This window comes from Dromiciops gliroides, chromosome 1, assembly GCF_019393635.1.
Source record: "Dromiciops gliroides isolate mDroGli1 chromosome 1, mDroGli1.pri, whole genome shotgun sequence".
Classification (NCBI taxonomy): Eukaryota; Metazoa; Chordata; class Mammalia; order Microbiotheria; family Microbiotheriidae; genus Dromiciops; species Dromiciops gliroides.
This window is the reverse complement of record NC_057861.1, coordinates 641,207,105-641,233,626: the sequence shown is the minus strand read 5'-3', so window position 1 is coordinate 641,233,626 and position 26,522 is coordinate 641,207,105. Positions and strand designations below refer to the sequence as shown.

The following is a 26,522-nucleotide window of genomic DNA, read 5'->3' as shown; positions in this document are numbered from 1 at the left end:
AGAATATCTCTTCTATTTGTTAGAGAGCACCACATTTCCCTAATGTAGCTAAGAATAAAAAGCAGAATATCTCTTGCTAAGCTGAAAAAAACCCCTAATTCTGCTAAGAAAATAGGGGAACTAAACATTCACTCCAGGGATCAGGAATGTACCTGGAGGGTAGTCCATACCCACATCCAAAATAGGGACATAAAGAATTATCAAAAGGTTGTCCAAAAATACAAAAATAGACTCATCCAAATAAGTTGCTAGAAGGTTGACCAAATTCTAATGTGACATATTAGAAAGAGCATTAGATTAGGACTTGAATTCTAGTTCTGCTCGCTATTATCTCAATTTTCTTTTCTGTAAAATGAACAAGTTGGATCAAATGATCTCTGAGGTCCCATCTAGTCTAAAATCTCTTGTAGTAGCAACATGGAAACCAACTTCCTATGGTCTGCCTAAAGAAAGGTCTGAAATGATCTGAAATTTGAGGGTAATATCTGAAGCTGGTGATAATTGCCAGAATGAATCAGAAGACCTTTAATTTAGAGACTAAGGAAAAAACTTTTCCATGATCAGATGTGTAGCTTAAGGTCTCATTCCATTGGATCTAGAAGGATATAATATGGTGCCATACCATGTGGTGCTTAGAATGAAGAAAGAAGCAGTTTGAAGCAAGAGATTGTTGTTGTTCAGGGTAAGGGGAGCATTGTAGATGAACACAGGGAGTTGGCCTTGTGTGTTGGTTTAAAATTTAATTATTATGTCGATCAGCCTGGAAGGAGAATTCTGGATTAGTCTAATTTCCAAAGAGTTATGTGGATCTCCCCTGTGAACAGTTTTCAATTCAGCAAATATTTATTGAGCACCTAGTAGGTGCAAGTCCCTGAACCAGGGGCTCTGGAGAATACAGAGAAAGAGGCACTTCCGGGTCTTCCTGACTCTAAGACTGGTTTATGTCAGTTTATGCCCTGTCTTATGTCCCCTAATAGACTGTTCTAGTCTAATAGACATAAGACAAGGACATCCTGGTATAAACCAGTACCAGAGTCAGGAAGACCTGGAAGTCCTTTAGGGTCAGAAAGTCTTCCTCTGAGATTTTGTGAACCACATTAGCTATGTGACTCCAGGCAACTTTCTAAGGTTATAAATTACAAAGCAAGTTCCCATCTGTACTGGCAGAAGAAGTTCTTATAGGACCTCTCAACACTGATGAAATCACAGGTTTGTTTTTTAAAAATAAAAACAAGGGGGCAGCTAGGTGGCACAGTGGATAAAGCACTGGCCCTGGATTCAGGAGTACCTGAGTTCAAATCCGGCCTCAGACAGTTGACACTTACTAGCTGTGTGACCCTGGGCAAGTCACTTAACCCCCATTGCCCCACCAAAAAAAATAAATAAATAAAAATAAAAACAAAATAAAAACAAGGGAACAGCTAATATGATAAAAAAAAAGGAAAATAATAAATGTTGGAGAAGATGTGGAACATTTATGCATTGTTGGTGGTGTTATGCATTGTTGGTGGTGTTGTGAACTCATCCAACTATTCTGGAGAGCAATTTGGAACTATGCCCAAAGGCCTATGGGACTGTGCATATCCTTTGACCCAGTAATACCACTACTAGGTCTGTATACCAAAGAGATCATAAAAAAGGAAAAAGGACCCACATGTACAAAAATATTTATAGCAGTTCTCTTTGTGGTGACAAACAATTGAAAATCGAGGGGATGCCCATCAATTGGAGAATGGCTGAATAAGTTGTGGTATATGAATGTAATGGAATACTATTGTGCTATAAGAAATAATGAGCAGGCAGATTTCAGAAAAACCTGGAAAGACTTAAGTGGACTGATGGTGAGTGAAGTGAGCAGAACCAGGAGAACATTGTACACAGTAACAGCAACATTGTATGATGATCAACTGTGATAGACTTAGCTCTTTCTCAGCAATATGATGCCAAGACAATTCCAAAAAACTCATGATGGAAAATGCTCTTCACATCCAGAAAAAAGAATTGTGGAATCTGAATGAAGATTGAACTATACTATTTCTACTTTTTTTTCCCCTGTTTTTGAGGTTTTTCCCTTTTGTTCTGATTTTTCTTTCACAACATGACTAATGTGTAAATACGTTTAATGTGATTGCACATATATAACCTATATCAGATTTCTTTTTGTCTTGGGGAAGAGAAAGGGAAGGAAGGGATGAAGGAAAATTTGGAACTCACAATGTCATAAAAACAAATGTTAAACTATTTTTACATGTAACTAGAAAAATGTTACTATTAAAGTTAAAAATAAGGGAACATATATTTATTTGAATGGAAAAATGAAAATATAATGAAAAATTATGATAAAAAAAGAAAAGTTAGTTTAATTTGGAGTTCTTATGACTTCGTTACCTAAGCTTTCTGAGATGAATTGATTAGCATATACTTTTTTGATAACCTTGAAGTTACTCACTATTCAAAGTTTTTCTTTGAATACAAATTCTTAACAGATATAACTAATTTATTAGGGTCAAAGATTTAGATCTGGAAGGGATTTAGAAGTCACCTAAGCCAACCCCCTCATTTTATATATTAAAACGAAACAAAGGGGCAGCTAGGTGGTGCAGTGGATAAAGCATCAGCCCTGGAGTCAGGAGGACCTAAGTTCAAATCCGGCCTCAGACACTTGATACTTACTAGCTATGTGACCCTGGGCAAGTCACTTAACCCCAATTGCCTTACCAACAAAACAAAACATAGCCTCAGAGTAGGGACTTGTTCAAGCCCACTCTATGATCTCTTGTAGTTGGTGGCAAAGCTGGGATCCAAACTTGCATCTTCTAACTCTCAAATTTTTCTACTTCACCTGTTGTGCTACCTGTTTTATGGGAAGCAGGTGATATTCAAAGTGGAGCTGACTGAAACAGACAGGTTGAAGTTGCTTATTAAAAGTCAGAAGAACACTTGCAAGAGGCTGGAGATACACAGTGTGGTACATTGTACATATTTTCAGACTTTTTCAATGTATTGCTCAGTTTTGCTGATTTTTAAATTTTTTCTTTAAAAATAGTATTTGTTATAGGAGTTGGCCATCTAAAAGGGAAATATGGGGACACTGGTAGAAATTTTGGTGATATAAAAAAGATATTGGAGTAGCTAGGTGGCACAGTGGATAGAGCACTGGCCCTGGAGTCAGGAGTACCTGAGTTCAAATCCGGCTTCAGACACTTAACACTTACTAGCTGTGTGACCCTGGGCAAGTCACTTAACCCCAATTGCCTCACAAAAAACAAAACAAACAAAAAAGTATTAAAAAAGATATTAATTAAAATTTAAAACAAAAACAAACAAAAAAAGATCGCCTTCAGGTCTCTAGGGATCAAATCCTGGTAGTTCTATGCACTATCAGGGTCCAGGGTTCTGTCTGCTAGACCATATGCCCCCAACACTAAATCTGTATTACAATTTTTGGTGAAACTAAAGACAAAATGAATGTAAGGCCCCAAGTTCTTTGACAGTTTGCTTCTACTATGATTAAAAACATATCCAGTGGGGCAGCTAGGTGGCACAGTGGATAGAGCAGTGGCCCTGGATTCAGGAGTACCTGAGTTCAAATCTGGCCTCAGACCCTTGACACTTACTAGCTGTGTGACCCTGGGCAAGTCACTTAACCCCAATTACCTCACCAAAAAAAACCCCCAAAAACCCAAACATATCCAGTGATAAACAAAGCAGTCAGTCCTATTCCTATTTCCCTATGCTGGGAATGATCTTCTTTCTTACCCCTATTTCTGAAAATCCTTAAGGGAGTTTCAAGGCCCAACTGAATTGTCACCTCCTATGAGAGGTCTTTCCTTATTCCTCCTTTTTTTAGTATTCTTTTCCCTTCAGATATTTTGTTTCTGCTTCTATGTAGAAACATACTTCTATGTTTACATATTATATCCCCCCAATAGAATGTAAGCTCCTTGAGAAAGATATTTATGTCCCCCATACCTAATGTCTGGTACACAGTAGACTTTTTTGGGGGGCAGAACAATGAGGGTTAAGTGACTTGCCCAGGGTCACACAGCTGGTAAATGTCAAGTGTCTGAGGCCGGATTTGAACTGAGGTCCTCTTGAATCCAGGGCCAGTACTTTATCCACTGTGCCACCTAGCTGCCCCCTCACAGTAGACCTTTAATCAACACAAGTTGATTTGAATTGAAAATAATGATTTTTCTCATTTGAAATGGTGAATTCACATTGGTGATTATATTTTGAAGTGTGTAACTCATAAAGACAATTATCTGGGTTAGCCAAGGGGTGGCTTTAAATGTGTTAGACTCCAGCTAAAATGGGATGCATCTATACTCAAAGCTCGTAGTTGAAGAAATCCTTATTCTGATTACTGCCTGTGTGAACTTGGGTAAAACACTCAACATCCCTTGGGCTCAGTTTCTCATCTGCAAAATGAGAGAATTGGATAAAATAGTCTCAGATGTCCATTTGAGTTCTTCATCTATATGTAATCTTCTGATCTATGATTCTTTCTGAAGAAATTTTCAAATATGCACATCACATAGACACTAGGTGGAGCTATATATTATGAAATTATGAGGAACTGTTCTGAATAGAAATGTGATGTCCTTTCAATAAGAATTATAGGGGCAGCTAGGTGGTGCAGTGGATAAAGCACCGGCCCTGGATTCAGGAGTACCTGAGTTCAAATCCAGCCTCAGACATTTGACACTTACTAGCTGTGTGACCTTGGGCAAGTCACTTAACCCCCATTGCCCTGCAAAAAGAAAAAGAAAAAAGAATTACGGAATGTTAGAGCTGGAAGGAAACTATAAGGTTATTTTACTTTATTTTTTAATTAGGAATTTAACAAACATCAATAAATATGAGCATTTCAATATATAAAGAACAAAAAAAGAGGATTGTATATAAAACTGAGCTATTAGGTAGGTTTTTTAAAAAATGTAATCTATTTTTACAAATGACAAAACATATACCTACAGATGTCATAAGTTCAGAGGATTTAGACTTGCCTAAGGCTACATGGTTTGTTAATAATAGCTGACATATATGATGCTTTAAACTTTACAGTGGATAGAGGGATGGGCCTGGAGTCAGGAAGCTCTGAGTTCAAATCCAGCCTCAGACATGTACTCACTGTGTGACCTCTGGCAAGTCATTTAACCTGTTTGCCTCAGTTTCTTCATCTGTAAAAGGAGGATTATAATAGCACCTACTTCCCATGGCTATTATGATAAAATGGGATTAATATTGGTAAAGTGGTATATAGTAGGTGCTATATAAAGTTATTAGCTATTGTTACAAAGCACTCTGAATGTATTAACTCGATTGATCCTCACAACAATCCTGTGAGATAGTAACTTAAGGCATTATTATTCTCATTTTACAGATAAAAAATTAAGGCTCAGAGAGTTTTATCACAAGACTTTCTCTACAGCTAGTAAGTTTGAGGATTCAAATGACACTGTCTCCTGATTCTAAGTCTAGTGGGACAGAGTCAAAATGGCAAAATAAAAGGAAGCCTTAGCTCATCTCCCTTACCTTCTTGACAAAGATCTAGAAAATGCACCAAACTAAATTCTGATCAGGAAAGCCAAGGAAAAGTTATAGTGTGTAATTTTTCCAGCCCAGGGCAGCTTAGGGAGACAGGAAGGTCTGTGGACACTGAGATCTGAAGTCTGAGTCTGGCCAGGTATGGAACATTCTAGTGTTTAGGAACTGAAAGAAAGCCAAGACAGGACACCAAGGAAGGAAGCAACAAGCCAGAAGTGGATCCCAGGGTATCCCTGAACTAGTGTCAGGTGCTGGAATAGCCATCTGGCAGCTCTATTGCCTACTACCCAGTTTTGAGTCACAGGGGGAAAGGATATATCATGAGTGTTGGCCCTAGCTGTACACTGAGCAAGAAACAGGTTCCAGAGATGAACTGTGGTTGTAGAAAGCTCTGATCCTAGGAGCAAAGCCCATTGTCCCAGACCAAAGGGAAGTGCTAATTCAGTTGCTCTGAATCTTGCAGAACCTCCCAATGGGCTAAGAGTAGCTGAGTCCATCAGCAGACTGCTAAAACTGTCAACCAGGGACAACCTGAAAGACTCAAACTTGGGTCAGGCACTTGTAGAAATCTGATCAGGAGGGAAGTGATCAGACCTCCTCCCAGATCATACTACTCTCAGAACATTGAAAACTTTCAGATTTTCAGCCTGAGCTGTGACAGCAACAGAAAAAGGACAGAAGAGCAGACTAGATAGCCCTCTCTGCACCCTTCCCCAAAGTGTGCAGAACCCAGATCTAAACATAAAGTTCAAAGTCAAGAAGTAGGCTAGAAGCTTGGCCAAAAAAACACCCACCATAAAGAGCTATTGTGGAGGAAATAGAGAGTAAAACTATAGTAGTGGGGGGGCCCTCAACTTTCCCCTATCAGAAGTAGGTAAATCTAACCATAAAATATACAAAAAAGAAGTTAAGGAGAGGAATAGATTTTTAGAAAAGTTAGATATGATGGACCTCTGGAGAAAATCGAATGGAACAGAAAGGAGTATAGTTTTTTCTCAGCTCCATATGTCACCTTCACAAAATTAGGGCATATAAATCTCATAACCAAATGCAGAAAAGCAGAAATATTGGATGACTCATTTTTTAGACCATAATATAGTAAAAATTATATCCAGTAATTCCATGACAATAATACCATAAGAACATAGATTAAAAATCAATTAGAGGGGCAGCTAGGTGGCACAGTGGATAGAGCACCGGCCCTGGATTCAAGAGTACCTGAGTTCAAATCCAGCCTCAGACACTTAACACTTACTAGCTGTGTGACCCTGGGCAAGTCACTTAACCCCAATTTCCCTGCAAAAAAAAAATTAATCAGAAACTAAATAATCTAAACCTAAAGAATGAGTGTATCAGAGAACAAATCATAGAAAAAAATCTATAATTTCATTAAAGAGAATGATAACCATGAGACAGCATACTAAAATTTATGGAATGAAGCAGTATTTAGGGGAAAATTTCTATCTCTACATGATTATATCAGTAAAATAGAGAAAAAGCAGATCAATGAACTTGATATGCAACCAAAAAAACTAGAAAAAGAACAAATTTAAAATCCCTAATTAAATACCAAATTAGAAATTCTAAAAATCAAAGGAGATATTAATAAAATTGAAAGTTAAAAAATTAACTCATAAATAAAACTAGGAGATGATTTTTTGTGTGTGTGTGAGGCAATTGGGGTTAAGTGACTTGCCCAGGGTTGCACAGCTAGTAAGTGTCAAGTGTCTGAGGCCGGATTTGAACTCAGGTCCTTCTGAATCCAGGGCTGGTGTTCTATACACTGCGCCACCTAGCTGCCCAGGAGATGATTTTATGGGAAAAAATAAAATAGATAAACCATTGGTTAATTTGAATAAAAGAAGAAAATCAAATTACCAGTATAAAAAAATGAAAGGACTGAATTCACCAGTAATAAAGATGAAATTAAAGCAGTTACAAGGAGCGATTTTGCCTAATTATATGCCAAAATATATAACAATCTAAGTGAAATGGATAAATATTTGAAAAAATATAAGTTGCCCAGAGTAACAGAAGAGAACATAGAATATTTAAATAACCTCATCTTAGAAAAAGAAGTTGAAGACGCCATCAATGAAATTAAGAAAAAATTACCAGAACCAGATGGATTCAAACGTGAATTCTACTAAACATTTAAAGATCAATTAATTCCAATACTAGGTAAAATAGATAAAACTAGATTTGGAAAAATAGGTGAAGAAGGAAATCTACCAAATTCCTTTTATAGCACAAATATGGTGCAGATACCAAAACCAGGAAGAACAAAAACAGAGAAAGAAAATTATAGACCAGTTTCTCTAATGAATATTGTTGCAAACATTTTAAATAAAACCCTAGCAAAAAGATTACAGCAATATTTCACAAAGATCATACACTATGATCAGGTGGGATTTATACCAGGAATGCAGGGCTGATTAAAATAGGAAAACTATCAGCATAATTGACCACATCAATAACATAAGAAAACCATATCTCAATAGATGCAGAAAAATAACTTTTGACAAAATACAACACTTATTTCAATTAAAAACACTAGAAAGCATAGGAATACATGGAGTTTTTCTTAAAATAATAAACAGTCTCTAGCTAAAATCATCAGTAAGCATTATTTGTAATGGGGATAGGCTAGAAGTCTCTAGCCCTCCAATAGAAGGGGAGGAACAGTTGAGGGAGTTGACAAGGTATTGAGTATCAAAAACTGAGTCAATCCATATGGTGATGACATTTCAGGTGATCAGCTTATACTATGTGAGCCATGATATTGTGTGGAGCAAAAACCAAACAGAGCTCCTGCTGGAAAACAGTTATCTGGAAAATTCGGGTTAAGAAATCAAGTCTGAGGGATTAAATGGCTTATCTAGGGTCACACAGATATTAAGTGTCTCTGGAACTGAAGTCTTCCTGTCTCTGAGTCTAGTTTTAGACATTTTGTTCTTGTTGTTTGGTCATTTTTTCACTCTTTGTGATTCCATTTGGGGGTTTTCTTGGCAAAGATATCAGTAATTTGCCATTTCTTCCTCCAGCTCATTTTACAGATGAGGAAGCTGAGACAAATAGGGTTAAGTGACTTGCCCAGGGACACACAGCTAGTAAGTATCCAGGGTCAGATTTAAACTCAAGATGAGTCTTCGTGGTTGCAAACCCAGAGTGCTATCCACTGTGCAACTTATCTGGCCTATGTCTTCGACATGGTAGGTATTTAATATATGCTTATTCCAGTACTTCAAGGATTTGTGATTTAATCATTGTATAATCACTCCACTGACACAAATTTTTTTTTGGTGGAGCAATGAGGATTAAGTGACTTGCCCAGGGTCATATAGCTAGTAAGTGTCAATTGTCTGAGGTCGGATTTGAACTCAGGTCCTCCTGAATCCAGGGCAGGTGCTTTATCTACTGCACCATCTAGCTGCCCTACAAATATTCTTTGAGATAATTGTGTCACACTTCTCCAGAGCTCAGTTTTCTCAGCTGTAAAATGAGGGGCTTAGACAAGATGGTTTGAAATTTCTGGAAGTTGATTGTCCTATGACCAACCTGATAATGGGCCTTTTTATGAATATTGGTCTGATGCATAAATGTGGCAGATTAAATTTGTTCTCTCACCTGCTTCTGCTTTTCGCTCAAGTCATATGTTTGCAAGATGGTTGGTTTGGGTTAAGGATATAGTCTATGAATGGGGATCAGAGGTGTCTGGCATTCTTTTCTGTGTGAGGCTAACATGGTTGGACAGAGATTCATAACTATGATTTCAGAAAGCAATGATAGAGAAGAAAGAACTGGGTCAGGTGTCAGACAAGCTGATTGTTTGATCCCTGTGCTTCTGCTTCCTTCCTGTGTGTCCTCGGGCAAGCCACTTCCTCCTTCAGCAACTGTTTCCTCATCTGAAGAATGAGTGAGCTCATGATCTTGAAGGTCCTTTCCTGAAATCCACAAGCTCATTAGTTTTTTTCCTGTGCTGGTAAATATTTAACAGCCATCTCTGGGGTAGGCACTGTGGGACATACTTTTAAGTTTAATCTGCATTGTTAACATTTTCTCCATCACTTTCTTAAGTCTTACAATCAACAAAACAATAAATCAAGCATTTGGTTTTTTTCCAAGGAGTAAATGCTCATACTAGATTTGGGGGGGGGGGGTGGGCAGGGCAATGAGGGTTAAATGACTTGCCCAGGATCACACAGCCAGTAAGTGTCATATGTTTGAGGCCAGATTTGAACTCAGGTCCTCTTGAATCCAGGGCTGGTGGTCTATCCATTACGCCACCTAGCTACCCCCCACACTGGAAATTTAACAACTAGCTTTTTGGAGCTCCAGCACACCCCTGCTTATCTCCTTACCAAATTACCCCCTACACTAAATGCAAGCTATATTGGACTGGTAATCAAGAGAATTGGGTCTTAGGTCTAACTCTGCAATGTCTAGGTGTGACCTTGAATAAATTAATCTCTCTGGGCCTTCAGTTTTCTCATCTATCTGATGAGGGAATTGGATGAGATGATCTTTCAACTCTAACATTTTCTTCAAACCCATGAGTTAGGAGGATGTCTACCACAAACATGTGGAGACTTCCCCAGCCAATTGGACAGATGAGAACAATTTGTTCCAATAGCCATGAAGGCAGCTGAAGCAGGCACTGTGGAGTACTTAGAGCTTGGTCAGACACTGAGTATGCCAAGGTCATCCACTGCATCCTGGGCCATTGCCAGTCATCCTGACTTTTGTCCTGCCACTGGAGTTTGATGACTCTAGAAGAGAGAGTGGGGCTGATGACTTTGTGCAGCTCTGCCTCAAGTAAATCCAATTCATGCATGAATCAAGACATCACCTTATGATGTCATTGGTCCTCTTCAAAAACAAAGGACAAAGAATAACAGCCACATCTTGTCCCACAAATAGCAGATGGGTTGTTTTTATAGGAACTCCCGTTGAATTTTAAGTTAAAGGATTTGGTTTTGAATCCTTTCTCTGGTACTAGCTACCTGTGTGACCTTGTACAAGTCCTCAAACTTCTCTAGTGGTCAGTTTCCTCAACTGTAAAATGAAGTTGGACAGGATGGTTTCTTTTTTTTAATAATAAACATTTTTATTTATAGTTTTGAGTTCCAATTTTTATCCCTCCTTCCCTCCCTCCCCTCCCAACTCCCTGAGGCAGTAAGCAATCTAATATGGGTTATACATGTGCAATTATGTAAAATGTAACCACGTTAGTCATCTTGTACAAAAATACTTGAGTAAAATTTAAAAATGAAAGAAAGTGAAAACAGCATTCTTCAGTCTGTGTTCAATCATATCAGTTCTTTCTTTTGGAGGTGGATAGTACGTTCCTTCATTAGTCCTTTGGGATTGTCTTGGATCATTGTATTGCTGAGAATAGTTAAGTCATTCACAGTTCTTCATCAAACAATATTGCTGTCTCTGTGCATAATGTGTTCTTGGTTCTGCTCACTTCACTATACATCAGTCCATACCGGTCTTTCCAAGCATTTCTGAAATCATCCTGCTTGTAATTTCTTATATCACAATAATATTCCCTCACCATCATATACCACAGCTTGATGAACCATTGGCAGGATGTTTTCTAAAGCCCAACTTTGAATTCTGGAAGTCTTTTCTTGTTTCAAGGAAAGCATTCTCTATTCTTTTGCCAAAAGTCCTTTGTGTTGTGTTGAGTCAGCCCTCAATAAAACACAAATCATATACTATTTTCCTAATCTCACACAGAGATCAATCTGAAATTTGTAATCTTGAAAAAGGAGGCAAGTTGATGTATCAGAATCACGTGAACTCCCACTGTCAGTGGCAGGTCACAAGACACCGATGATGCACCTGAGAGTTCTCAGCTGTTCCCCTTGAGCTAAAGAGTTGCTGTATGAGGAAACACCTTCCAGGAATGGACTTGGCTCCTTAACCTACTGTGAAAACCCCAGACTTGACTCAGCAACAATGACAAAACCCCTTCTTTCTATGCCTTTCAGCAGGGAGATCTTTAGCATTTAATAAATTAGAACCAAATAAAATAAAAGACAGAACACAACCAAAAGTCTGTTTGCTATATTCCTTTCTGAGTCCCTCTGAAATTTGTATACTCTTGGCTTTGTTTCTTGACAAAGCTTTTTTTTTTTTTGGTGAGGCAGTTGGGGTTAAGTGACTTGCTCAGGGTCACACAGCTAGTAAGTGTTAAGTGTCTGAGGCTAGATTTGAACTCAGGTCCTCCTGACTCCAAGGCCAGTGCTCTATCCACTGTGCCACCTAGCTGCCCCAACAAAGCTTTTTAAACTTGGGAGTGATGGGATCCCACTCACTGGAGGTCTTCAAGGCAAGGGGATATGAATGACCACTAAGCAGCAATATTGCAGAATGGAGTCTTGGTCAAGTATGGACTGGATTGGAGAGCCTTGGGGACCTCTTCCAATTCTGAGATTCTGGGAACATTCAGTCAGCTACTTTCAGGACCACTGTCTAGTCATTATTGTGCCAAATGTTTCAAGTGAAGAGATAGGAGGGACCAGAAAGGGAAGAAATTATTCTAATTTTAAAGCACCTGGGAAAACTGAAACTGACCAGCTCCAGGTCAAATGGGTTCGACCATATTCTTTCAGTGCTGAATTGGAGCTATCACCTTGTATTCTCTCTCAGTCAGGAGTTTGTTAGAATGAATCACAATAACATTTTTTTGTGAGGCAATTGGGGTTAAGTGCCCATGGTCACACAGCTAGTAAGTCTCAAGTATCTGAGGCCGGATTTGAACTCAGGTCCTCCTGAATCCAGGGCTTCTGCTTTATCTACTGTGCCACCTAGCTGCCCCGACAATAACATTCTTTGGGGGGGGGGAGTGAGGGTTAAGTGACTTGTCCAGGGTCACACAGCTTTTAAGTGTCAAGTATCTGAAGCTGGATTTGAACTCAGGTCCTCCTGAATCCAGGGCTGGCGCTTTATCCACTGCGCCACCTAGCTGCCCCCCCCTTTTTTTTTTTACAATAACATTCTTAACAGCACATTGTGTAGTTTCTAGAAATAAAGCCTTTCTACTGTGGATTCCCAAGGAAGCCAAGGAAAAGGAATTACTTGGATCATGAAAATAATCTTCACTAAGTACCAGAGATCCTATGCAACTTTAAAGGAAAATCCTTTAATAACCATTTTAAGACATCTAGAATAAAAGTATTATTGATATTAACTACAATAAAGGATCATCATAAATTTATAAAGAGCAGTTAAAAGACACATTGTGGATATAAGCTGCAATATAAGTGGCATAAAAGACAAAGATACATACCACCAGAAAAGAAAGTGATCCTATCATGTAGTAAGAATGAAAGAGGAGAGATGAACAGTTGAGTACAGTAATGTTGCCCTTGAGATATTAAAGAACCATAGGAAGTCTCCAATATATTAGGTGGATCCTTGGTAGCTCCTTTATGGAAAGTATATGGACAAGAAAAGGATGGAGTGAGATGTGGAGGGACTTTGATACACACTAGTGGAAATGGCACAGTGGATATAGTGATGAACTTGGAAAATCTGAGTTCAAATCTTACCTCAGACATATGCTGTATGACCCCAGGCACTTAATCTCTTCTGCCTCGGTTTCCAAATCTCTAAAATCACAACAATAATAACACCTACCTCACAAAGTTGTGAGGATCAAATGAGAAAACATATGTAAAGCGATTTCCAAACCTTAAAAACTATATATCTTGTGAACATAGGATTTTAAAAAACAAATCTTTATTGCTATTTACACTACCTGAATTTCTGAGCCATCCTATATGACAAAGAACATTTTTCAAAGAAAAAGAAAAGAAAAAAGAGGAAGAATGCAAAAAAAAATCATGTAGTATTCTATATCTGTGATCTTTTTACCTCTGCAAAGAAGTAGGAGTAGGTGTCTTATCTCTCTTCTTTGGGGCCATACTTGTTCTTCATAGTTTTGTTGCATTAACTTTCTTTCTTTTTTAAAAATAAAACTTTTGGGGCAGCTAGGTGGCACAGTGGATAGAGCACTGGCCCTGGAGTCAGGAGTACCTGAGTTCAAATCCAGCATCAGAACATTGACACTTACTAGCTGTGTGACCTTGGGCAAGTCACTTAACCCCAATTGCCTCACCAAAAAACCAAACAAACAAAAACTTTATTAATTTATTTTGCTTTTATACTATCAGAATTTTTCCCAGTATCCTTCTTCCACCTTCCAAGATGCCACCTCATAGGGTAAATATTTTTTAAAGAAAAAAATAAAAGGAGGAAAAAGAAATACTGATCAATACATTGAAAAGTCTGAAAACATATGCAAGTCCCTTAACCTGTGTCTACTGAGTTTCTTCATTTGTAAAATACAGGATAATAATAACACCTACCTCCTAGGATTATTGTGAAGATAAATTGAGATGATGTTTGTAAAGTGCACTGTAAACTTTAAAAAGCTATATAAATATTTACTATCATTATAATTATTATATGTAGTGTTCCATATCTGTGGACCTCCCACCTCTGCAAAGGACTAGGTGGAAAGCATCTTTTCATTTCTTGCTTGTTCTTTGCCATTTTGCAACATTCGCTTTTGATTTTTTTGTGTTGTTCTTTATATTTACATTGTTGTAATCACCACATATATATTATTTTCTCTTCTTCATCTTCCTTCAGATCATGCAAGTTTCTGTGCTACCCTGTATTCATGTTCATTGTTTCTTATATCACAGTAATATTCCATTTCATTTATGTACCATAATTTTAGCCATTCCCTAGTAAATGATCATCTATTTTGTTTCCAGTTCTTTGCTACCACAAAATGTGCTGTTATAAATTTTTTGGTTTATATGCATAATTCTTCCTTATCAATGACCTTTTAGGGGTAAATATATGCCCCAAGGAATAGCCACACCACTCATTCATTTTATTTGCATAATTTCAAATTGCTTTCCAAAATGGTTGTGCTGATTCAGAACTCCACTGCAGCCCATCTAACATAGACTATTTTGATATTTTGCCATCTTTACACCTACTTATAGAACAGATCCAATGCCCATGTCATCTCAAAAAGATAAAATTTCAGTTCGATACTCATGTTATACTCAAAGTTTACAAATTACAAGGTCTTTCTTTACTAAGGGAATTTTATGGGGTAAGAGGGAAAGAGGATGTTGAAGAAATGGATATTGGGGCACTCAAGATAAACTTGTTATTTTTCCCAACTTTGCTTTAGACCAGTCCTATTGAGAAGGATGAACTTGAATTTCTTAATAAGTAGTATTTTGTTTCTATAAACTTCCAGCATAAAAATTCTAAACTGTTCAGTGTTACAGATACAATGAAATAATAAGCAACAACCTTAAGGGAATATCCCATCTTTTTGAAAAGCTGAAGAAATTTGACAAATCATGGAACTGAATGGCTTCCTATTAGTAAGGTTCATACTTGTCATATTTTCTGAAGTTTTGCTCCATGATCACATTTAAAGTTTCACATTTACATAGCATTTTCATCAGAAGCTCTCATATTACACAAATGACCCAGGTATACTTTGGGGGATTTCTCAGTTCTCTAATACTTTGTTTTACCCAAGAAGTCTGAGAAACTCATTATATTGACATCACCCAACAATGTGTTGTCACCAATTTCAGTCTCAAACACACAGTCCATAAACCTGAAAGAAAAAAGGTTTTACTTGTACTTTGAAGAAAATAATAGAACTCATAACAGAACTCATGGAAAATATCCACACCAATTAGTAATCGTCCCACAGAGACTGTATATAATTATAGTTATGCATGAAGCAGGGGTCCAAGGAGGCATTGCCTCTTAAAGTGGGCAGCTAGGTGGCGTAGTGGATAAAGTACTGCCCTGGAGTTAGGAGGACCTGAGTTCAAATCTCACTTCAGACACTTACTAGCTCTGTGACCCTGGGTGAGTCACTTAACTCCAATTGCCTCAGATATACAGGGCCATCTCTGGTCATCCTGACATATATCTTGCCCCTGGACCCAGATGGTTTCTGGAGAAGAGAGTGAGGTTGGTGACCTTGTACAGCCCTTCCTCAGTTAAATCCATTTCACTGAAAACCATGACATCACCCTGATGTCACAGTCTTCTTCCATAATGAAGGACAAACAGCCTCTCAAAATACTTTTTCAGATTGTTTCTCCTGCAGCTTTGCATTAATTCCAGCAGATGGCACTGGTATTCTTCCCCAGAACCATAACTAGGAATTTTGTCATCTTGGGCAAATTCAATCGAGAGGAGTAAGACCGTCATGGTTGGATAGAGTCATGCTGGGAGATGGGGTGGTTTATCCCTCAGGGAGTCCAACTATATCACCTACCTCATGGATAGTAATTCTGACCCCAATTTCCTCAACCCAGCAGAGACTGAAGCAGGATCCTAGGGATACAATGCAATTCTGCTCTGGTAAACCAAAGGATCCCCATGTTGAGGAAGTATGATGCCCCCCTCCATATTGATGCTCTGTGTCAAAACCTCTAGTTATCTGTGCCTGTTTATGGCTCTGTCGCTCCCCATTTCTGTTCCTCTAGATTTAATCTAGAGTGTTGCTCCTCAGCTGTTACTACCCCTTCTCCAAAAGGATATAAAAACCTTCTCTACCATGGGCCTCATCCCAGAACTGTGGAGAGGGATACTCCAGAGGTTCCCTGTTTCACAGTTCTACCTCAGATCCAGACAATGCTCTGCTCTGTAGTTTCTCCACCATATTATAGTTTCTGCTGACCCCTCTAAAATCTGCCCCAACATTAGGAACACACTGCCCTTATCATCCTTAAGACATCTCAATCATTCACATCAAATTTAAACATGGTGACCCTAAAGCCCAATTTTCTCTTTTGTTTAGGCTCCTAGATGGTATGTCTTCTGCCATTATAAATGTTCCCTGTGAAAGAGACCCCCGGAGCCTCTGAATCATCTGCAGCACCAGTGTTGTCTGGAACTAAGCTCACAGTCTGGTGAGAGGGCTGAGTGGTTGGCGGGGTGGGGGTGGGGGGATTACAGGGCTCTCTGCTGATGCCCAGGCAGAACTTGGGTTTTTCAACCCTGCTGGGAACCGGGAGGTAGGCTTGATTGGCAGTGGCCCGGGGTCGGGGAGGGGCACAGGCTCGTCAGAGCTAACAAACACAACACACAAAGTTTTGCTATCTGGTTAGTTAGCAAGTTGGCCTGGGGTTAACTACAGATCAGGGAATAGTCCAGGTGATGGAATATTATTGTGCTATAAGAAATGACAAGCAGGATGATTTCAGAAAAACCTGGAAAGACTCATATGAACTGATGTATAGTGAAGTGAGCAGAACCAGAAGAACATTGTGCACAGTGACAGCATTATAACTCTATGAGCAATTGTGAATGACTTAACTACTCTCAGAAATACAATGATCCAAGACAATCCCAAAGGACTAATGATGAAGCATACTATCCACCTCCAGAGAAAGAACTGATATTGATTGAACACAGACTGAAGCATGCTATTTTGCACTCTTTTTTTCACTTAAGTCTTTTCATGAAAATGACTAATATGGTAATGTTTTACATAATTGCACATGTATAACCTTGCTACCTTGGGGAGGGGGGAGGGTAGAGAGGGAGGGAATGAGAGAGGGATAGAACTTGAAACTCAAAACTTTAAATAAATAAATGTGAAAAAATACTGTTTTAAGAAAAACTTTGAGTGTCAAAGTCATTTTGACTACTAGAAAAACACAAATTAATTACAAAGGACCTATGAAGGAAGATGTTATCTGCATCCAGAGAAAGAACTGATAAATAGAAACATGTATAGAATGGTTTTACACTTATATACATATGTGTGTCTAATGGTAGCCATCTCTAGGGAATGGGCAGAGGGCAAGGAAGAAGAGAAAAAAATAAGAAAATAATGATTATTTATTTATTTGACTGACTTTCACAACTAGTCTGAAGTCTTTGATTTAAATTGTTCGATTGATTAGCTTGTCACTTTTTTAAAGTGAAGTGGAATTCAGTAAAGCAATCCAATTTCACTGTTACATTTTCCTTCCAGTTTTACTATTTATTTTCTTCAGCAAGTCTACTAGAATATATGGCAAGGTCCATGGTCCCAAATTCTTAGTGACATGATGAGGAAGAGGATCTATATCATCTCTTTCTTTTGTGTTTTCTGGGATCCTGTCCTAAAGAATTGATGGGAAAAAGACTATGTGGAGCAATTCATAGTAAAATATGTTAACTCAGGGGCAGCTAGTTGGCGCAGTGAATAGAGCACTGGCCCTGGAGTCAGGAGTACCTGAGTTCAAATCTGGTCTCAGACACTTAACACTTACTTGCTGTGTGACCCTGGGCAAGTCACATAACCCCAATTGCCTCACTTTAAAAAAAAATGTTAACTCACAAAAAAATATTCCCTGTATGGTTAGATGTTTAAACATCCAAATTCTTCCTTACCTCCCTAACTCTTTCTCAAGACTCCAGGAATTTCTTCAGATGCTGCTTGACAGATAGGATAAAGAGATTAGGGGGAGAAGCTTCATACTCCACCAGGGAAGTGTTGAGTGGGGAGAGTAAAGGGAGAAACCCCCTATATTTTATTCCCCCTTATTTCACTGAAATTTTCTTCTCATGTCTCATTGTGGCACAGAGATGACCTATGCCAGTCAAGCATGGATTCTGGCAGGATCTACCAAACTTAAGATCCTGACCACAGCATCTCTTAAAGCTTGTCTACCAAGCCATGTATACTGAGGGTTGTGATAAGTATCAGTAGAGGAAGGATCACATCAATGAAATCATGGGTTTTTGAAATAGCCAAAAAAAAAGTTGATTTTGTCCTTATGTTTCTAAGGTGTTAAGAGGCCTCTGAATTATTGCTCTTGGTAGTCCTTGCTTTGATGAGCATGTTCATCAACCCATCAATTCTTTGTATGTGTTAATGTCATTTTTGTCTTATTTCCCCTTTTTTAAAAAGGGAAGGAGCAATGGAAATACGGGGATTAACTTGCTTGCCCACTTTCTAGGAATTACACAGGGACTGAAATATAGGACACTGGCATTTCTAATTCCTGAATCCCTCTTCCTTAGTGACTAGGGAACTTCAAAGTGACCTAACAATTTTTTTTCCTGTTTCTAATTTGTCACAGTAGAGTTAGTATGATGTCAGAGAGGGAGCACTATACTTGGAGTCAGGAGATGTGGGTTCAAATCCTAGTTCTGAAATTAACAAACTGTGTATCTGTAGGTAAATTGAAACCTCTCTCAGCCTCAGTGTCCTCATCTGTAAAATGGAGATACTTAACTAGTAATACTTTTCATAGCAGGTAGTTTTGAGAAAGTGTCTTTGTAAGCCCTAAAGTGAGAAATGCAAGCTCACAGCTATCTGGGTTCTAGGGAGTTCCAGCTGGAATTTTCTTTTTAAAAAAATTTTTTTAAATAAAAATGTTTATTAAAAATGTATATGTATATATACACACATATATGTATGTATGTCATATGTGTATATGACATATATGTATTATATATAGGGATATATGCCAGTAATGTCTCTTTTTAATCTCATTTAGAGCTTCCATGCTGGTAATGTCCCCAACAGTTATAAAGATCTTGTCCTTGGGTACATCACCACCATGACTCATTTGCCTTAGGGCCCTGTGTAGGATAATAAATTCAGAACTAGAAGATTCCTCAGAGGTCATCCAGTCTAATGCCCTCATTTTAAATAGAAGGAAAACCCTGAGAGTTTAAGGAACTTGCCTGGGGTCTGTGCGACCTGGTAAGTGAGAGACAGTAAGAGTGCCGAACCAAATTCAAATTCTACTACAAATCTTGTTTGTTTGTCTGGAATTTTCTAATGGGTATTATGTTTGGGATCCATAGATGAGGGGAAGTTTCAAAACTGTGTTAACTTTTTTTTTAATCATAAAAGTATTTTCTTATTTTCTAGTTACATGTAGAGATAGTTTTCAACACTTGTTTTTATAAGATTTCTAGTTCCAATTTTTCTCCCTTCCTTCCCTTCTCTCCCCTCCCCATGACAGAAAGCAATCTGATATAGGTTATATATGTACAATCACATTAAACATATTTCTACATTAGTTATGCTGTGAAACAAGAATCAGAACAAAAGGGGAAAACCTCAAAAAAGAAAAACAAAAAAAAAAAGTAGAAACAGCATGGTTCAATCTGCATTTAGATTCCACAGCTCTTTTTTCTGGATTTGGAAAGCATTTCCATAATGAGTTCCTTGGAATTATCTTGGACCATTGCACTGCTTAGAAGAGTCAAGTCTATCACAATTTATCATCACATAATGTTGTTGATACTGTATACAACGTTTTCCTGGTTCTGCTCATTTCACTCAGCATCAGTTCATGTAAGCCCTTCCAGATTTCTCTGAAATCCTCCTGTTCATCATTTCTTATAGCACAGTAGTATTCCATGGCATTCATATACCACAACTTGTTCAGCCATTCCCCAATTGATGGGCATCTTCTCAATTTCCAATTCTTTGCCACCACAAAGAGAGCTGCTATAAATATTTTTGTACATGTGGGTCTTTTTCCATTTTTTATTATCTTTTTGGGATAAAGACCCAATAGTAGTATTCCTGGGTCAAAGGCTATGCACAATTTGCCCTTTGGTATGCCCTTTGGGCATAGTTCCAAATTGCTCTCCAGAATGGTTGGATCAGGAGAACTGTGTTACTTTGAGATGTTGACTACTTGTGCCTAGTCTTTGTCACCAGGGCAAAACCTGAGGTTAAGTGGAATAAAACTCCATGAGATTTTATAATCTCAAGAATAACCCTCCACTCTCTCTTCTATCCAGGCTGCTATGATGACCATTTAGTCTTGGAGTTCAGGGTTTAAATCCTGGCTTCACTATCATCTCTCCTTTAACTTAAAGGCCTTGTTTTCATGGTGCAAATAGACTCTGGAGCTATTCTTCCAACCCACTCCTGGACTAGCAAATTCGATCGAAGGAGCAAAGCTACTTTATCAGTTCATATCAATTGGCTAGCCAGATTTAATTAGCTTTTAAAAATAGTCAAGTCAACAAGCAGTTATTGTTAAACATTTATTATTATTATTATTTTTTTTTTTTTTACTGAGGCAACTAGGGTTAAGTGATTTGCCCAGTGTCACACAGCTACTAAGTGTTAAGTGTCTGAGGCCCGATTTGAACTCAGGTACTCCTGACTCCAGGGCTGGTGCTCTATCTACTGCACCACCTAGCTGCCCCATTAAGCATTTTTTATGCCAGGCACAGGTTATTTGCTAAAAAGATAAAGCAAGACTTGATGTGCAAAACAAATAAACAAACAAAACCCAAAACAAAATAAAAGGAAATCCATCCAAATCAATATACCCTTTTCATCCGTCCAGGGGGAGAGTGAAGTTAAACTTAAAGTGGCGACTTTTTCAATATTCTTCTTTAAATGTGCTTCTGGGTGTAACATAACTGATAAATGAGTTGCTTTCTTGCTTACAGGATAAGTGGTCTTGGCTACTGAGTTAATTTCCTATTAGGTTGGTCACTCAGGTTGCTCTTCAAAGCTGGCTTCTCATCAGGCTTAGCTACTATGGTTACCAGCAGACTTTTCTATAGGACTCCTATTACTGGACCAGATTTCTGATGGCTCTTCTGACTTCTCAAATGTCAGTAAAACCTGGTGCTTAATAAATGCTTTTTAACATGACTTTTCTTTGATGGTCTGGTCATGAGGTCAAAACCTGCTGTTTTTGTCTGATACTTCCTCATCTAACATTAGGGGGAAAAATAAACACAACAGGGACAGAAGCAACATAGGTAAGAAGGTAAAGGACTATCCCTCAGTCATGCATGTCTTAAAGCAGGCTCACCACACCTTCCCAATTGATTGATGCCAGGTAGGGCATACTGGGCATGCTCCAAAGACTGGGCCCCTTCCTCACCCCACCCCCACAGACCATTCTCCTGGTTAAAATTTTTAATAACACTTTATCCTCAAGTCATATGATAATATATTACAATAAATCAAGATTCTCCATTCCCTCCATTGCAAAGCTATAAACACTGAAAGGCTCAAAGGAATAATCAGCTCCTCTAGTAAGCGAAGGAAATACAAGACTGTAAATGTTGGGTTAAGTGTTTGGAAGCTATCTATGTTTATCTTGTGAGGGTTTGTTTAAACATGTTTTGTAATCATTATGGTTCCAAGGTGAAAATCTTGAAGTTCTGGTTTAAGTTTATTCTGTGCTTCTGTACTTCTGTTTTTACTCCATGTTAGTCAGTAACATTTTGCAGTTGTACCTTGGCTCACACCATACAGAAAAACAGCATGCTATAACGAAAGGGATGATAGACATACCTGGGGAAGGGGGAAATCAGAATACATGGGTTCTAGTCCTTGCTTCAGGACTTAATGCACAAGTATCCCTGGGCAAGTCACTTGACATGGTTGAGCTTCAAATTTCCCATATGTCAAGTGAAGGTAATAAAGAGCCAGGGTGTTAGTAGCCCTTTCTTCTCTGTCTCCATACTTGAGAGCTGGCACTTTCTCCTGTGACAAGGAATAAATGGTGGAGAGCATAGATGGGTAGCAGGATATTTCATAATGGGAAAGGAGAGGGGAAAGAAAAGTCCATGACAACTGATGTGGGTGAGGGGAGGGGAGAGAGACAGAGACAGAGAGAACAGGTGCAGCAGCAAACCTGAACTGATAACAGTGGTATTGGTCCAATGTTTCCCACCCCACCCCCACCCCCAGTCTCTGCCTTTTTTCTCTAAGAATATCTTTTTCTCTACTGTGATCCCTCAGATTCAGGCAACAAATTTCATGGTTCATTTCTCTTGTGAGAATCTCAGTAAAGAAAGTCATAGCTTAAATTGTGTGTGTGTGTGTGTGTGTGTATTTTTTTTTACAGAATCTCTTGATTCATACTACCCTCCCCCCCTTATTTATTTATTTTTTTAAAAATTTTTTATTTTATTTTAGTGGGGCAATGAGGGTTAAGTGACTTGCCCAGGGTCACACAGCTAGTAAGTGTTAACTGTCTGAGGCCAGATTTGAACTCAGGTCCTCCTGAATCCAGGGCCAGTGCTTTATCCACTGCACCACCTAGCTGCCCCCACCCCCCTTATTTATAAGGCAAGCTGGTTAATGGGAGACATTGGGGAGGAGTTAGTCTAGATAGATATTGGGAAACAATGCTAAGCAGTGTTCTCTTAACTGGCACTACAAAAAAAGGGGGAATCCCAAGGTTAGTTTTGAATAAATAAGTTTGAAGTGCATGGAAGTGAAAAGCAAAAGTGAAATATATTGTTCCCCAAACTATTGAGTTGGAGAAGTACCACAAGAAGACGTTGAGATCTGAAGCTCCAGGAAAGCATGCGATTGATTCAAATACCTTCTAGATTAACAGCAAACCATCTGAAAATATTTTTGATGGGGATGACGACAACAGTAACTCTTTTGGTTTTAAAATCAGGACCTACATTAAGACCACAGAACACAAATTTAAATGCTAATCAAAGCTTGTCAATAGCGCTAGCATATAGCCATACCAGGTTCCCCTATCATGGCATTAGGGGTAGCTAGGTAGTGTAGTGGATAAAACACTGGCCCTGGAGTCAGGAGAACCTCAGTTCAAATATCACCTCAGATACTTACTAGCTGTGTGACCCTGAGTGAGTCACTTAACCCCAATTGTCTTAAACCTCCAGGGCCATCTCCAGTCATCCTAATATATATCTTGCCACTGGACCCAGATGGCTCTGGAGGAGACAGTGAGGTTGATGATCTTGTACAGCACTCCCTCACTTAAATCCAATTCAGTGCAAGTCATGACACCATGATGTCATAGTCCTCTTTGAGAATGAAGGAATCACAATCATGGCACTAAGTCTTTTACTTAGTGTGTTCTACTAAGTAATCTCTATTGAAATATAAGTATAGCAGGGGCTGCCCCATAAGTAAACTATGTTTCAGCTTTCCACATTACAAATGCTACTTGGAGTTTCTTAGTTCAGTTCACTGCTTCAAATTTTGCTTCTGTCTTCACTATCCTATTCAAGCTGCTCTTCCAAAGGTCATCCAGGATTTTCTGATTAACCAGCCCAGCAATCTTTTTCTCAGACTTCAATATGTAGCTTCTCTGCTTCATTTGATATGGCCCTACTTCTGAGAACTCTTTACCCTGAACCTCTGTTCCCTGCCATATACTGATAAAAATAAAAGTTGAAATTAATAGTGTTTTAAGGCTTACAAAGTTTCACATGCATCATCTGAAATGTTTTAAAATTTATTTTAAAATGTATTCAATTGTTTTTACATGCTTTTACAATCTGTCCCTCCTGCTGTCCCAATGAACAACAAAATACAACCCTCATCATAAATATGCATAATACAGAAAAATTAATTTTCACATTGACCAATGTTCCAGTACCTTGATTGTAATTCCTTTCCCTCTCTACCTAATACTTACATATTGAAATTCCTTCCAACTTCCAGACTTAGCTCAGATACCATCTCTCTCTCTCTCTCTTTTTTTGCAGGGCAATGAGGGTTAAGTGACTTTCCCAGAGTCACACAGCTAGTAGGTGTCAAGTGTCTGAAGCTGGATTTGAACTTAGGTCCTCCTGAATTCAGGGCTGGTGCTTTATCCACTGAGCCACCTAGCTGCCCCAGATACTATCTCTTTTTATGAAGCTTTCTCTGATCAGCCTAGCTCAAAGAGATATCTACATTTTCAGATCTATCATAAAACTTTGGAACTTTCCTAAACCTTGTTGCTGTTCTTGTTGTTCAATCATTTCAGTCATGTCTGCTGCTTCATGACCCCATTTGGGGTTTTTGTGGCAAAGATACTGGAGTGGTTTGCCATTTCCTTCTCCAGGTCATTTTACAATTGAAGAAACTGAAGTAAACAGGGTTAAGTGACTTGCTCAGGGTCACACAACTGGTAAGAGTCTGAGGCAGGATTGAACTCAGGAAAATGAGTCTTCCTGACTTTAGGCCTGGCACTCTATCCACTGCACCACTAGCTGCCCTTCTATATGTTTAGAACATTATAATTTTTTTCTAATAATTTGTGTCATTGTTTTGTTCTTCATATTATATCATAAATTTTTTGAGGATAGGAATTGATTGTATCTATCATTGTATCTCTATAACATAGTATAGTAACTTACAAATAGTTGACATTTAATAACTTTTAAAAATCAAATTTCTCCCCAACTTAAACCACGTTCTCATCCTCCCAAAGCTTTTTTTCTCCCAAGGTCAAGTCATATATCTCCATCTCTCTACTGAACATTAACATTTGGATTTTCCAGTATCACCTCAAATTAGTATTAAAAACTGAACTTCCCCCCAAAACCAATTCCCCCTCCTGACTTCTCTATTTCTGTCAACAATGTCATCAAGCTTCCAGTCAACCAGGATCGAAAACCTCAGAGTCATTGTTGACACACACTAAAATCCACTCAGTCATATATTGTCTTTCAAGATCTCTCCTTTCTCATCCATTGTCATTACTTTTCCCTTAGGTCAGGCTATCATTGTTATTGTTTTGGAATAACTGACACACAAACAGTGTGGTGTACTAGATAGAGCACTGAATTTAGACTTCTGAAAACCTACGTTTAAATCCTGGCTCAGATACAACATACTAGTTCTCTGTGACCTTGGGATAAGCCACTTGAACTCTGTGGCTCAGTTTTCTCATCTGTAAAATGAAGAGGCTGACTCTGTAGCTTCTAAGATCTGAGTCTAAATCTTTGATTCTATCTTCCTGTGAAAAGTCTTCCACAAAGAACATCTCTTTAAAATAGTTAAGAGAAACTATCTAATAGAATGATTATTATTGATAGTACATATCACTTTCCATTATTTTTTGGGTAATTTAACATTTGTTAACAGAAGGGCATAATGTATGCTTTAACTTTAATAAATTTGGTAGCAATATTATCCATTCCTTTTCACCTGAGTTTGTTTGCCTTTTAGTGTCCCCGTTATTTTACATTAGGGCATCTAGCACAGATAGAGCACCAGGCCTGGAGTCAGAAAGACCTGAATTAAAATCTTGTCTCAGGCACTTACTAGCTGTGTGATCCAGGGAAAGGCACTTAACCCTGTTTGCTTCAGGGTTTTTTTTTTTTTTTTTTTAGTGAGGCAATTGGGGTTAAGTGACTTGCCCAGGGTCACACAGCTAGTAAGTGTTAAGTGTCTGAGGCCGGATTTGAACTCAGGTACTCCTGACTCCAAGGCCGGTGCTCTATCCACTGCGCCACCTAGCTGCCCCTTGCTTCAGTTTTCTCATCTATAAAATGAGCTATAGAAGGAAATGGTAAATTATTAAAGTATCTTTGCCCAGAAAACCCCAAATGGGGTCATGAAAAGTTGGACAGGACTGAAAACAACAGAACATCAGTTTTTTTTTATATTGCTATATAGATGATAGAGATAAGGGCTAGATATGTGATTTCATAAATCAATCAATAAACATTTATTAAGCACTTACTAGGTGCCAGGCATTGTACTAAGTACAGGGGATGCAAAAAGAAGCAAAACACAGTCTCTGCCTTCAAGGAACTTATCATCAATACAAGGGACTCTCAGATGAGAGATGGATGTCTGTGGTGTATAGCCCTGGAAGGTTTATACTAAAATATTAATCCTACTAATAGAAATTTAGGTTATGAATTACTTTAATATTTCAGTGTATCTTTGAGTTCATTGATGTAGGTCCTTCCTCCAATAATTCATATCCCAAGCAATCTAAACCATCTGATTCTACATGGCTCTTATTTATGTCCTTTTATAACTCTTCCAACTCATTGTGCTGGAGACCTTTCTTGGCATATTTAAACTTAACACTTGAGGTGTCCGTGTGTCACCCCTCCATCTTCTTCCTTTTTTTTTTTTTTGTAGGGCAATGGGGGTTAAGTGACTTGCCCAGGGTCACACAGCTAGTAAGTGTCAAGTGTCTGAG

General features: G+C 38.4%; 1 long non-coding RNA gene across 1 annotated transcript in view; it reads left to right on the top strand.

The window, feature by feature from the left end:
* Nucleotides 1-16,513, top strand: part of LOC122751286 — a 39,360-nt gene extending 22,847 nt beyond the window's left edge. Inside the window, exon 3 of the long non-coding RNA XR_006355784.1 lies at nt 16,418-16,513. This is a non-coding gene — a long non-coding RNA (uncharacterized LOC122751286). The remainder of the gene's footprint in view (nt 1-16,417) is intronic.
* Nucleotides 16,514-26,522: the final 10,009 nt, after the last annotated feature.